Source organism: Oryctolagus cuniculus, chromosome 13 (genome assembly GCF_051225735.1).
Source record: "Oryctolagus cuniculus isolate XC-2025 breed Fujian yellow rabbit chromosome 13, ASM5122573v1, whole genome shotgun sequence".
Lineage (NCBI taxonomy): Eukaryota > Metazoa > Chordata > Mammalia > Lagomorpha > Leporidae > Oryctolagus > Oryctolagus cuniculus.
The window spans coordinates 75,022,654-75,035,011 of record NC_142879.1 but is presented as its reverse complement, the minus strand read 5'-3'; positions in this window follow the sequence as shown (position 1 = coordinate 75,035,011).

The window sequence follows — 12,358 nt, the reverse complement described above, 5'->3', positions numbered from 1 at the left end:
ATGTGCTGTCTACACTGTCTTCGGGATTGAAAGATTTCTTCCTCCACCTGCTGGGGGGTATTGCAGGCAGAAAGCTCTCATCTGTCAGCCCCATTTGGGAACGGCATGTGTGAAGACAGTCGTTATCATTCGAAGTCTCAAAATTATCCTTCCTGCATCCAGTAAGTGAGCTGCTGGGGGAGGACTGACCTTTTTCCTCTGCTGAAGAAGTATCTGAGCTCTGCTTCTCATGGGCAGGTGTCACAGCCTTACCTCCGTCTCTGCCTGCTCTTGCTTCCCTCTCCTCTCTAATGCAGATGTGGAACCACACCACCCCTGATAAGGTCCCAGCATTTTCAGTTGATGAGTCTGTATTCCAGGGAGTCCAGCATGTGATAGCTCGTATTGTTATTATCTGAGACAGATGGTTAATTAGGTTCTTTATACTGACTAGTCCATATACAAGCCATTCAGGAAAAAAAAAGTTGAAAAAGAACCAAGTAGAACTTTTGCAGTGAAAATAATATATACAATTATCGACATAAAGCCCAGCAGATAATAGAAAGATATCTGAAGAAATAAATATCTGAAGAAATAAATAACTGAAAGAGAGATAGGAATAAATTACCAAACAGGTCACACACACACACACACACAAACACGAGAGAGAGAGAGAGGGAAAGGGAGAGGGAGGGGGTTAGAAATCACAAAAGTTAGAGACATTAGAATAGAAAATTGTCTCACATATATCTCCAGGAAAAGTAATCCTAAAGTAAAGGAGTAGGGATTGAGAGATTAGAAATATTTAAAAAAGACAATGGCTGCTAATTTTTCAAAAACAATGAGAAGTACAGTCTTTAGAATAAAGAAACACATCAAGTCTCAGAAATATGCATAAAATCTTCCTAGTCATCTAGTGGATAAGTTACAAAAAATAGAGGTTAAAGCAACTGGGGAAAATGATTATTTTCTAAAAATGGAACAATTGCAATTGTCAATGGGATGGGCATATTGGTGCAGCAGATAAGCCGTCACTTGGGATATCTAAGTTTGAATCCTGCATCTGCTTCCAATCTACCTTCCTGGCAATGTGCACTCTGGGAGGCAGCAGGTAAGGCTCAAGATCTTGGGTTCCTGCCAGTCTTGTAGGAGACTTTGATTTAGTTCCAGGTTCCAGGTTTTGAAAGCATTTGGGTAGTAAATGTTCAGGTAGAAGGTTCTCTCTCTCTCTCTCCCCCACTTCCTCCCTCTATCTTTCTCTGCCTCCCTCTCTCTCTCCCCTATTTCTTCCTCTCTCTCTCTCTCTCTCTCATTTTAATTGTTAAAATAAATAAATAAAAATTTTCAAAATTTGACGGTATAAAATATATGAAACTTGCTCTCTTTATATTAATAAAAAGAGAAAAACAGAATAAATAAAGATAAATTTATTTTGGTATTAAAAAGATTGACAGCTGAAATTAAAAAAAAAAAAAACACAACGGCCTAAAAACTGCAGAATGACATCTTCTGTGAGTTTAGGGAAATCTACAATCAGTTTAAAATTGTATGCTGTTGTTCAATTGCTCAAAAGTGAGGGAAAGCTAAGATTTCCCAGCCTGAGAGACTATTTACATGTCGCACCTGAGAGATCTGTCAAGAATGATTTCTGGAGGAAATTCAACCTGAGGATAGTTGTGGGATGACAAGCAATAAGCTACTTTGACCAAAGACATTAGTAGTCATATGGGTAAATTTAAATAAGCATTAATTGTAAGAACTGTAATAGTAATAATCACATCACAAGATAATACTAGCAGGACAGCTACAATAACAATGGCTGATTTCAGGTTAAATATAACTATGGTATGCCAGTGTGAGAAAAAAAGAGAAGCTACTCAGTTTATGTATGAATTTCTTTGGCATATATGTTATTTGGATGAATATTTGGAGTGTCACCCAAAGACCATCACAAATCTGTGAGGAATAGTTAGAGCACTTAGGAAGTGATTGTGAAACAGTCACCTCTCCCAAGAAAATTACTGCTTCATATATGTGAACACCTAAATAAGAAAAAAACAAAACTTCAAAAGAATGTAGAAAGAGTATATTTGTGATATTGCCAAAGGAATGACTTCCCAAATAAGATTAAAAAGCAAAAAACATTAAAACTTAAAATATTTGAATCATTTTGCATCTATAAACTTAAAATACATGCAACAGTTTAAAAAAGAGGGAAGCTGAATAGTTAGTAAACAAATGAAACTATTTCCAACCTCTGTATTACCAGGAAAATTTAGACTACAGCAAGCTGAAGCTCTTTTGCACATGCCCCACTGACAACCATATAGAAGTCTGGTAATTCCATCCGTTATTGGGTATAGGATGAGACACGTTTTCATGTTGAAGTGTTGAAGGGGGCTGCACATTAGCAAATCCATTCTGCAAAGCAATCCAACTGTATCTAGTTAGGTTGGTGAAGTACATAAATTTTTACTTTAAATTGTACTGCTAGTTATCTCTGGAAGAGAAATTTTAGAAATGAGCGTATAGAAATAATATACAAATTGTAAGCAATAGCAACAAGAACAAAAATAGAAACAAATAATTGTCCCTCTCCAGTGGAAACTTTGTTTCATAACACTACACAATGGTAAAAACAAATCCACTTTAGTGTGTGCCTAAATTAATATGGATAAATTTCAAAAACTTGACTTTAAGAGAAAAAACAAGTTTAGTAAAAGTACTATGGTATGATACTTTTATATGATTTTTATTTTTTTAAAGGTCAGCACACTATAAAATTTATTTTACACATAAATGTATAACCAAATACGGATTGTAGATGGATCTTGAAAATAATCTCTATTTCTACCTCATTAGGAAGCTCCTACTTAAATTTCAGAATTATCTGTGGATTTGGTTGATCCCATGTTGCTCTTCATTTTCACACTGGAGATAGGGTTAAGGATTTCTTTTTAAAATATTTTAATTTTTAATAGTTTATAACAGATTCAATGTAATTTATAGATACAATTCTAAGAACATAATGATGTTCCCTTTTTTCCTCCCTCCTCCTCTCTCCGTCTCACTCTTTCCTTCTCTCTCTCTAGTTTTTCAGATAACATATTTTAAAATTACATTACAGTAAAAAAAAAAGCTTAGTATTTCACTGAATAGGAAGTTTAACCAATAAAAAGCAAAATACTCTAGTTTAATAGGAATATAGATAATGGCTATAACAATAATTGAATGGAAAAATGATCATTTCACACATATACAGTAACTCTTAAAGTAATCACAGATCTTTAAAGCTGCAGTAGTATAACATTCTTAACAATTGGTTTCACAAAGTAATTAAGTTTTACAAAACTATATTTGCAGCAATATTGATGCACACAGACATTTATTTCCTTTTTTTCCTTCTCTTTTCTCTCTTCTTTTGCTTGTTTTTTAAATTTTAGCTCCCACATATAAGGGAGAGCATGTGGTATTTTTCTTTCTAGGATCGGCTTATTTCATTCAACATGTTCTCCAGTTGTGTCCATTTTGCTACAAGTGCTAGATTTTCATTCTTTTTTTTAATAGCTGATTAATATTCCATTGTGTATATATACCACATTTTCTTTATCCATTCATCTGATGATGGACACCTTGTTTGATTTCAAATTTTGGCTATTGTGAACAGTGCTGCTACAAACATGATGGTGCAGGTATCTTGTTGATACGTTGTGTTCAAGTCTTTTGGGTATATATCCAGTAGTGTGATTGCTGGATCATGTGTCAAGTCTATTTCTAATATTTAAAGAAATCTCCCCACTGTTTTCCACAGTGGCTGCACTAATTTTTGTTCCCACCAACAGTGTGTAAATGTTCCCCTTTGTCTACATCCTCGTCAGAATCCGTTACTCTGTGTTTTGGATTTTAGGCATTCTCACAGGTATGAGGTGCTATCTCATTGTGGTTTTGATTTGCATTTCCCTGATGGCTAATGATGTTGAGCATTTTTTTCATATATTTGTTGGCTATTTGGATTTCTTCTTTGAGAACTGTCTATTGAAGTTCTTGGCCCATTTCTCAACTGGTTTGTTTTTTTTTTTTTTTTAAGTTGCTGATATTGTTTGGATATTAATCCTTTGTCAGGTGGTATGCAAATGTTTTTTACCATTCTATTGGATGTCTCTCCATTCTTTCCTTTTCAGAGCAAAAGCTTCTGAGTTTGATACTGCTGCATTTGTTTAGTTTTGCTTTTGTTGCCTGTGCTTTGGAGATGTTGTCAAGAAGTTGTGCCCTACATCAATGTCTTGGAGTGTTCCCCCTACATTTTCATCCAGCAATTTCATAGTCTCTGTTCTTAAATTTACGTCTTTGATCCACCTTGAGTTGAGCTTTGTATATGGTGAGAGATGTGGATCTAATTTCATTCATATACATATCTATTGATCGATTGATTGATCGATCGGTAGATGATAGTTATCCAGTTTTGCCAACACCATTTGTTGAAGAGATTTTCTTTGCTTAACTGTATGATAGGAGCATTTTTGTCAAAAATCAGTTGGCTGTATGCATGTGGTTTAATTCCTGGGCTCTCTATTCTGTTCCATTTATCTTAGTATCAGTTTTTATGCCAGTATCATGCTGTTTTAATTACTATAGCTTTGTAGTATACTTTGAAGTCAGATATTGTGATGTCTCCAGCGTGGTTTTTCTCATTCAGGATTCTTTGGCTATTCAGGGTCTTTTGTGATTCTATATGAATTTAGGATTTTTTCTTATTCTATAAATAATGCCTCTAGTATTTGGATGCATATTGCATTTGATCTGTAAATTGCCTTATGTAGTATAGACATTTTATTTTATATTTATTTATTTATTTTTTATTTGACAGGTAGAGTAACAAACAGTGAGAGGTAGAGACAAATAGAAAGGTCTTCCTTCCGTTGGTTCACCCACTAAATGACTGCTACAGCTGGAACAGCGCCAATCCAAAGCCAGGAGCCAGGTGCTTCCTTCCAGTCTCCCATACGGGTGCAGGGCTGAAGCACTTGGGCCATCCTCCACTGCACTCCTGGGCCACAGCAGAGAGCTGGACTGGAAGAGGAGCAGCCGGGACTAGAACTGGCGCCTATATGGGATGCCGGCGCCTCAGGCAGAGGATTAACCAAGTGAGCCACAGCGCTGGCCCCAAATGAATGTTTTTTAAAAACTGTTTTTAGTTTGACTTTAATTTCAGTATTTGTTACTTTCTGCTCCTTGAATTTGGCTTAAACTCATTTTGATGACATCTCTGAGTCTCTGGCAAAGTATTCTCCATCCGTTGTTTGTAAGACGAAGAGTGTGCTAGCCATTAAATCATAATTTTACTCTATATATCAGAATGTTGTTTACAATAAGTACAATTTATGAGGGCTTAATTTCAAAAACAAAATGTTTGTTATTGCTCTATCACTGATTAAATTATTATTAAAAGTTTCATACCCCTCCCCCCCCAAATCAGGTTCTCCAATGAAAGAGAAATTCAGATAATTACCTGTGCCCTCAGGTTTCTGTTTCCTGACCTGAACTTCAAAGTCTCAATAGATACACTGTAGATCTTTCATGACTGAATCATTTCTTCCTATGTGAATCAGCAGAAGTGGGGAGTGACGGTTGATTATTTCTGGCAGGTTGTCAGCTGTAGCTTGGGTACGTGCTGTGGGAAGATGGCATACGCCCAATTTGCTTCACAGAGTAATACATATTCATGTCCCTCTCCACTCAGTAGGTATTACCACTTATGGATTCCCTTTTCTCTCCTGGATACTAACAACGTTTTCACAATTGCTATCACCTATGAAATTGGATGTTTAATGAAACAAAGATTGGCATTTCTTCAGAATGTCATAGTTTATAACAAACAAGAAGTAATGTGATAAATTAGAGAAAGTGTTGGGCAAAGAATCCAACAACCAGGATTTTGTTCCAACCTTTTATCATAAAAAAATAAAAATAATTGTATATAATGGTAAAATCTCAAATTTTAAAAGAAATTCCAAGGCTTCCAGGGTCTCATACAGGCTGTGACCGTCCCTCCTTTCCCTGTGTATGTACCATACACAGAAGAATAGTCAGATTCCTTTGTCTTTATTAGAGTTTGAATGGAGAAAAACCATGGATAGATGTAGAAGCTTTATAAACGTAAAGTTATATGTCGGGCTGGCGCCGCGGCTCACTAGGCTAATCCTCCACCTTGCGGCGCCGGCACACCGGGTTCTAGTCCTGGTTGGGGCGCCGGAGTCTGTCCCAGTTACCCCTCTTCCAGGCCAGCTCTCTGCTGTGGCCAGGGAGTACAGTGGAGGGTGGCCCAAGTACTTGGGCCCTGCACCCCATGGAAGACCAGGAAAAGCACCTGGCTCCTGGCTCCTGCCATCGGATCAGCGCTGTGCGCCGGCCGCAGCGTGCCGGCTGTGGCGGCCATTGGAGGGTGAACCAACGGCAAAAGGAAGACCTTTCTCTCTGTCTCTCTCTCTCTCACTGTCCACTCTGCCTGTCAAAAAAAAAAAAGTTATATGTCTACAATATGAATGCTTTAATGAAGAGTATCATTCCAAACAGGAATCATCTCTTTCTTTCCCCTTGCTGTTTCATATCCCTCCACACTCGCGCCAATTGGCATCTTTCTGTCATCCCCTTGGAAAACTTTCTCTTTCTGGCTTTCCTCCTAGGATTCTTGTCCCTTGTCTAAGAATCTTTCATTGCAGTTAATAATCTGGAGCGATGAAAGACATTATTTAAGGCCATTTATCTTGCCCTTTAGCAAGAAGATGAGCTTGTTCTTGCAACGAATAGAGTTCCTCAGCCCCTCAGGTGGAAGACACAGGCTGTGCCTGTCTCTGTGGGCTTCTACACCTGTTCTTAGGGTCTCTTTGTGTCCCTAGCTGAGCTAATAATTTTTAAAATTCCCCCTAGACTATCCTGGAAACTTTACTTGTCTTTGTAGGCATAACAACATCTTACTTTTAGGAATTAAGTTCTAGGGAGAAATTTCAGGTTGAAGACCAAAGATCTCATAATATTACCACAAGCACCAGATGGGTGGTACCTCATTCTGATGGCAATAATTTGAATGTGAAGACACATTTCCAATTGCCCCCAAACCATGTAGTTGTAATTAAATAGTTTATGATTCATTAACAGATAGTCCTTGTCTGTATTTTGTGGTATGTAAAACAAACAAAAAAGGGGTTTTTAATTTCTGTTTTATAAGTAATTTCTGGGGCTTGTGCTGTGGCATAGTGGGTTAAAGCCCTGGCTTGCAGCGCTGGCATCCCTTATGGGTACGGGTTCGAGTCCCAGCTGCTCCACTTCTGATCTAGTTCCCTGCTAATGTGTCTGGGAGATGGCCTAAGTGCTTGGGCTCCTGCACCCATGTGGGAGGCCTGGAAGAAGCTCCTGGATCCTGGCTTTACCCTGGCCCAACCCTGGCTGTTGTGGCTATTTGGGGAGTGAACCAGCAGATTAAAGACCTCTCTCTGCCTCTCCCTCTGTCTGTCTGCAACTCTGTCTTTCAAATAAATAAATCTTAAAAAAACAAAGGTAATTTGTACTCATTGTAGAAAATGTAGAATATATAGAAAAGTATAAATTTGCTCCTCCCCTCCACTGTTGGTAACCGTGCTTTTAATGATAGGAGACCAACTATAGGTCATAGGAATGATCTACTTAATGCGAGGCACTCTGTAGCCACCTCAGTGACAGAGATGGGCTTCCAACCCCAGTCTGTTCATCCAGCTGTGCTTTTAATCCCCTGATACACTGCTCCCAACTGACAGTAGTACTCTGATGGGTGTGATTCTACAGTCTTAGAATAACCTTAATGTTAATGACAGAGGTGTCATTCACCTTATATGTGTCATCTTCGTTAATCCCAATAGTAACTCCTTGAAATAGATATGATCATTACCCTCATTTCTTTTAGATTAGGAAACTGTGGTTCAGTGAAGTAATAAACCTGCCAAGATCAAGGTTCCACATCCAGTGAATAGGGCAGCTGGCATCTGAGTAGAATCTTTCCTCCTGGGCACAGTAGGGAGCACAGACTGCTTTCCTGGATGGGTAGAGCCGGAAGACGTCACCACAGTCATCTCTTTGCTAATTACTGATTTTAGAGAAGGAGCAGCTGAGAATAGGAGACATGCAGTCATGTGCAGAAGGAAACAGAGCAAAATCAGTGTCAATGACTGGCCTGTGGATCTCCTGGTTGGCAGTACAGTCTTCATGCTGTTGGGTTGGGCTCCAGTTGGGGGAAATAGAAAGGTTGTTTCTGAACCCTGGGCAGCTTCTTTCAGGGGCACTAGTAGTTCCTTCAAGAAAATATAGTTTTATTAGCTACTTGGAAATTGTTTGAGGAGGAGAACCTACACTGTTTTCTAGAATCTGTTTTATGTTTCTTTAATTTTAAGACTGCTTGTCTAGATAGATCACTGCCTTCTGAAATCTCTAAAAACTATTCACGTATCATTCTTTTGGACATCTGCTTCTACAAAGTCAACTTTTTAAAAAATAATGCATACTTCTCAGTCCACAACTGGTATCATTTATTTGTTCTGATCAATTTTTACTTTCAATTGACACATGGCAACTGTACATATCTTGGGAGGTACAATGTGATAATTTGACAAATATAATTGTAATGATCAGATCAGGGTAATTAAGATTTCCATCTCCTTAAAGATTTTTCATTTCCTTGTGTTGGGAAACTTCCAACTCCTCATTTCTAATTATTTATAAAATGTAATTTTTTATAATTATAGTCACCCAACTATAACTTAGAATGCTAGAATTTATTCCTCTATAAAATTGTATTTTTGACTATGTTTTCCAACTCTTTTCCCCCTTGCCCTTCCCTTCCTAGTCTTTATCCTATTCTCTACTTCTATTAAACTAACTTTCTAAGCTTTCAGGGGAACTATTTAATACCATTCCCTAAACATCATTTCCTACATCACTTTCTTGATTCATCCTCTATGACACACACCAAAAATTCTCCAATTTCACTTAGCTTGTACATGGGAAGAATTCACCCAGGAAAACTGCAGTTCAGCACCTAGTTAAACTCCAATTCCAAGAAACTCAATGCAGTGTCTGAAAGCCAACATTCCAATCCCTCCTAAGTCATTCGATGGACTTTTGACTCTCAGTTCCAAATGTGAATGCACTGCTCATGTGCAAGGATTGATATAAAATTAGACAAAATAGCTTTGAAACCACGTTCCTAACTATGAGGAGGAAAACTTTCTTTGTGCCAAATGGAACAAAGGTAGGTAATGGACACCTTAACCTTAGCTCTGATGCTACAGGCCCAGGTGAAGCGTCTGCATTATCTGAAGGCTGCTGTGCTCTTTTCTATTTTCTATCCATTTTTCAATCAACAGAAGCTCGGTGTATGGAAGAGGGGAGGCAAACACAAAGGCAAAGGAACCAGGCAGTAGGTGAAATATGTAGGGTCACAAGGTGAATGAGTCTTAGAAGCCTAGAAAAGAATTCCAAGGCAATCATTTGCAAGAAACAATGGATTGTGTCTTCTCCAAACAATGTTCCGAATGGACAAGCTCAAGTTGGGCAACATCACCGCTTTCTTTTTGAAGTCCTTGTTCTCTGTCTCTGGCTTTTACCCTTTTACCTCTTACACAACAGATTGCTTTAGCCTTGTGTTTGCATCAAAGAGTAGGGGAAAGGCCCAGAAAATAGGTAGCTTACCAGAATGCTTGCCAGAAGAGTGAGGATGGCCAAATAATACTCATTAGCTGGGCTACCAATCAAATATACATTACCCAACGTGGTTATTAAATTTTCTGAGCGCACCCTATAGGCACAGCCTAGAGAAAATAGAAGCTCTCCAGGTGTTGCTTTGCCCTGGAATTTCCTATCTCACTTTCTCCTGTAAATGACGTGACGTATGCTTTTATATGGCTGTATGTGTGCTTTTAATTAGATACATGTTTTTGGAGGCACCAGAAGACTCACATTCGACATCCTAGTTTATGGTGCTTCATCTCTTCCAGTGCTTGGGTCACTCTTATAAGTTTGACACAAACTTTTAATGCCCGTAGGGTGCTAAGTGATACCTCCACATTTTGAATATCTGATGGTGGACTAGTTTTCAGAAATCTACCAGACCTGCTTTCACCTCCCTGAGAGAGTTTATCAATTCCATTATCATTCAACTAAGTAGAGTGACCTACTTAGTCGCCTAAGCTTCCTGAGGAATTAAAGATAAACATCATCAATAAATATTTATTGAGCACCCGCTTTATGGTTAAGGGATTGTGCCAGGCACTGTACAAAATCTGATTACAGCTCCACAGTTACTGCCCAAAGGGGCTTGCAATCTAATTATAGACAACCAGATGAGATCAGAACAGATGACAAGCTCTGGCCAGGCAATCCCACATTGTTCATCTCACAGGGAGAAAAACAAAGATAATGCCCTTTATTGGGTTAAAAATAACAGTCCTCCTCCTTGTATCCTTTGTGTTTGATTCAATCTGAATTTAGGGAAATGAGTCTGAATTGGGTACATGGTGATATCCATGAGGTCTCATCCAGGCCTGATTGAGTCTGAAGCACACATTATATTTGTTTTTCTGGTCCTCTCCCTCTTTTTCTCATTAGACACCCCCAGGGCTCAGGCATCACTTAATACCACTTAAAGCAAGAATAAGTGGTCTGCAAGGAGTAGCCTGTTTAGTAGCAGCAAGATTTATGGATTTTTTATGTATTCTGACCAAAGCAACAGTGAGTGCTGGCTGAAAAACTGAGCAAAAGAGAGATTAACAAATCAATAGTTCTCAAGAAGGAGTTCCTGGACCACAGTGTCAGCATCATTTGGGAACTTGTTAGGAATGCATTTCCTTCTGATTCGCCCTAGACATGTGGAAGCAAAATCCCCAGGAGGCTCAATAACCTGGGCTCCTATGAGCCTTACAATTGATTCAGAGGCACACTTTAGGCAAGAACCTCAGCTTTGCATTCTCAGTGATCACAGTGGTTTCAAGACAGCTCTATTGTTGCTCCCATTTGCTCTCAACTGATGTAAACTACCCAAAGCAGAACTGCCCCCAGATTGTTCCTTGAGTGGAGTTGAAAAGACACCTCCATAATTTCAAGATACGTACATTTAGGACCACAGGGACCTGAATGAAGAAACTTTGAGGCGAAAGCACGAGGCCATGCTCTGATTCTTTGTTAGAGGAACAACTTATCTCATCCTGGAAAGACTTACAGAGTCCAGAGAAGGACTGAGCTCTTCCTGTCAAGACAGCGGTGTGTCCTGCTAACTCACCCGGGACAGCAGCAGCAGATGACCCAAGTGTTTGGGTTTCTGACACCATGTAGGAGACTTAGACGAAACTTCTGGCTTTGGCCTGGTGCAGCCTTTGCTGCTGTGGATAGCTGGGGAGTGAACCACCAGATGGAAGACCTTTCTCTCCTCTCTCTCTCTCTCTCTGTAACTCTGATTTCAAATAAATAAATAAACCTTAAACAAACACAGCAGGGGGTCTAGGGAGCCCCATCTAGTTCTCTCTGTAGTTACTTATGTGCCTGCATAGGAATGCAAGGACTTAGCTGGCGCCGTGGCTCAATAGGCTAATCCTCCGCCTTGCCTTGCGGCGCCGGCCCACCAGGTTCTAGTCCCGGTTGGGGCGCCGGATTCTGTCCCGGTTGCCCCTCTTCCAGGCCAGCTGTGGCCAGGGAGTGCAGTGGAGGATGGCCCCAGTGCTTGGGCCCTGCACCCCATGGGAGACCAGGAGAAGCACCTGGCTCCTGCCATCGGATCAGCGCGGTGTGCCGGCTGCAGCGCACCAGCCACGGCGGCCATTGGAGGGTGAACCAACGGCAAAGGAAGACCTTTCTCTCTGTCTCTCTCTCTCACTGTCCACTCTGCCTGTAAAAAAAAAATGCAAGGACTGAGGATAGAGAAGCCTTTTCACTTAAGACCTCAAGATTCCCATTCCTGGAAGGCTTCAAATCTGGAGCATCCTCTGTGGCTGAACCACGTGGGAGCTCTGATTCTTTGCTTCTCCAATTTCTTTACATAGATCATTCCTGAGGAATTGGTAGGCACTTCTGGAGATAGAGGACTTGGAAGTACATAAAAGCATTCTATTAAGATGTACCTAAAATAAAATAGAATATATATAGTTAATTTCAATTTATATTAATAGGGATATATTATTATACATTGGTTTTACTAGAATGCTAAACAAGAGCATTTAATTTTAAAATGAATATAAAAGCTTCCCCTTCCTAATGTTTTATATAGTGCAGTTAGAAAAAGAATTCATTTAGCTATAATGTGAACATATATATTCATTAATATAACTATGAATGCATGCCACAAGTATCCATTTACAGAATT